The sequence below is a fragment of the Canis aureus genome, chromosome 14 (assembly GCF_053574225.1).
Source record: "Canis aureus isolate CA01 chromosome 14, VMU_Caureus_v.1.0, whole genome shotgun sequence".
Classification (NCBI taxonomy): Eukaryota; Metazoa; Chordata; class Mammalia; order Carnivora; family Canidae; genus Canis; species Canis aureus.
Genome location: NC_135624.1, coordinates 43,602,152 through 43,605,125, shown reverse-complemented (window position 1 = coordinate 43,605,125; position 2,974 = coordinate 43,602,152).

Sequence of the window (2,974 nt, the reverse complement as noted above, 5' to 3'; positions counted from 1 at the left end):
TATCAAATATATGAAAAGCGATCTAAAATCATTAGTCATCACGGACATGCAACTTAAGACTATGTAACATCCAAATGGATAAAACACAAAATTGGTGAGATGATAGAGCAACTGGAATTTTTGCCCATTGTTAGTGGAAATGCAAAATTGTTCAGCCATTTTGTAAAAGTACTTTGGTAGTTTCTAAGGTAAATATACTCTTCTATTACTTCGCCATTCCTTTCTTGTGTATCTACCCAAGAAAAATAAAGCATATGTCCACAATGAGACCTGTAAATGTATTTCCATTGCAGCATTAGTTGTAATAACTCAAAGTGCAAACAACCCAAATGTCTTTCAATCAGTAGTTTGGATTTACAAACTATGTAATATTTATTAAATGGGTTATTATTGTTCACCAACACAAAAGGAACAATGCACTGATATGCCTAACAATATGGAGGAATGTCAGGAACATTATGATCAGCCAAGGAAAGAAGACAAAAATGTATATACTGTATGATCTCTTATATATGGAGCTCACGAGCAGACCAAATATTTACGGTGATACTAATCAGAGTAGTGTGAAAATGCTTGCATCTGGAGCGGTGGATAGAGGGAGGGGTTGACTGGAAAAGGATGCCAGGAAATTTTTAGGATGAAGGAAATAATTTGGGAGATTTTAATACAAAGGCATACATATGCTTCATCATTCTGAACACTTAAGATGTGTGCATTTTATAGTATGTAAATTGTACCTCAACTAAGTACTGTTTTTTTTTTTTTTAATTAAGTTTCTTTCTTTTTAAAGACTGGAATCTAAAGTGGCTTGTCTGCTAATTACATAGTATAACTGGCAATGATGTGTGTATACATACTTTTCAAAGATTAGCTAATATTTTAAAAATGCTTATGTTAGAATCACATACTTTTAGATATAGAGGAAAACTTCAGTAGAACCTACTCCAATCCCGTAATTTTATAGATATGGAAAATGGGGTGCAGAAAAGTTAATTGATTGGAGTCAAACCAAATATTAAATTGAGGCAGGACAGGGACTCATACCCATTTCTCAATGTCCCCTCCCAGTTTGTTTCCACTGTATTTATTGCCTCTTTTGAGAACAACAATGAAAGAAGGAAAGAAAGAAAAAAGAAGAGGAAAGAAAGAAAGAAAGAAAGAAAGAAAGAAAGAAAGAAAGAAAGAAAGAAGAGAGAAAGAGAGAAAGAAAGAAAGAAAGAAAGAAAGAAAGAAGAAAGAAAGAAAGAAAGAAAGAAAGAAAGAAAGAAAGAAGAAAGAAAGAAGGAAAGAAAGAAGGAAAGAAAGAAGGAAAGAAAGAAAGAAAGAAAAAGGAATAAAGAAAGAAAGAGAGGAAAAGGAGGTGAGAAAAAAAATACTGGTGTTTTCTTCTTAAGACACAGTTTCTCATATGTTTACCGTGATTTCATGAGAAATTTGTATGTTGGGCCTTGATGATTACTTGCAAGATTGTTTTAACCAAAATTGAAAGCTGTGATAATACCAGTAATTTAAAATAAGTGTAGCGATGGAGTCCAGATTATAACTAGAATTTTTCGTAAAATGAAAATGCTTTGCTGTATTACCTGTGAGAACTGTTTATTCCTTTGTATGCTTTCAGGTTTTCTGGTATTGGGCATCTGTTAAATCATACCTTTGTGATAAGCTAAGTTTATACTCAGCATGGAATCTCATTGCAAGTATTGAATATAATTGCATTATTGTAGTGAAAAATATGATTTCCAATATAAACAATGGCACATGTATTCTAATCTAGCTTAAATGTTAAATTAAATGATGCCAAGACTTATGATCTATCTAGAAGGAGAGGATCTGGATTTCGGGAACAAAACTTTTCATAATAAATACCTTCATAAAATAAGTAAATTGTTAGAACATCTTGCAAAGAAAAAACAAAATTTGTTTTGATTTATATGCTGCAAAGGAGTTAGAAAATTTCCATTCAATATTTTTTGAATAATCAGTAAGTTCCAGATAAAAACCTTCCAGAGAAATAAACTTCAAATTTTCTGTATCTACTAATGCTAGTATCTCTTGTCCATTATTTAAACTTAGAAAGTGTCCCTTCAATATGTATACTTAAAGCAGATCAAACTCATTTTTTTTTAAATTTGCAAATGAATTAATGGTGTTTAATTGCTTCTTTTACTACAAAACAAATTTTTCTCACATCTTTGCTCCCATTCATTTGCTATAAATTCTTTCAGTCTTCTTCCTAAATTTTATTTCTTTATACTGATATGGTTAGTATCTATCAATCTGTAATAGCCTTTTTCATATACTATAATTCAGATTCGATCTTATTTAAGAATGTTACCAATTTCGTCTTAACTAGGTTTTAACGTCCTCAGGGCAAGTACTCTATTTTTAATTTCCCTGGCATCTTTTAATTACGGCGTGTTGCAGGTGCCGCATACACATTCTACTTTATCTTACTCAGCAATTTATCAATCTCATTGATGAATTGTTCAGTGTGGAAATAACCTAATTCTGAAGCAGTGGATTTCCCTCATGAATGTTTTTCTAAATATTTAATTAAATATTTCTGTGGTTTACTCTCATCACTGCTGTAATCACATACCTGTTATAACAGGTATCATTTAAAAAATATTGCACTATGATATGTGCTCATGCTAATTGGTTGCATTTTATTATTAATTAACATGATATATTACTACACTTATATTTATACTAACTTGTGTATTATACATCTATAGTATATTTATTATTATATGTTTATTATTATATTTGTTAGGTTTAGAACATATTCTTATTGGTAATTTTTATTGGAATGCTCAGATACTTATATCATTCAGTTGGTTAAAAAATAATCCACCTGATGTCTCTAATAAGATCAAATGGGCAAAATTGCCAAAAGATTCAAACATAATAGGCAGAAAAAATTTCATGTTCACCAAGCATAAAAAGAATCTGAAAAGTCATAAAATCATAAACT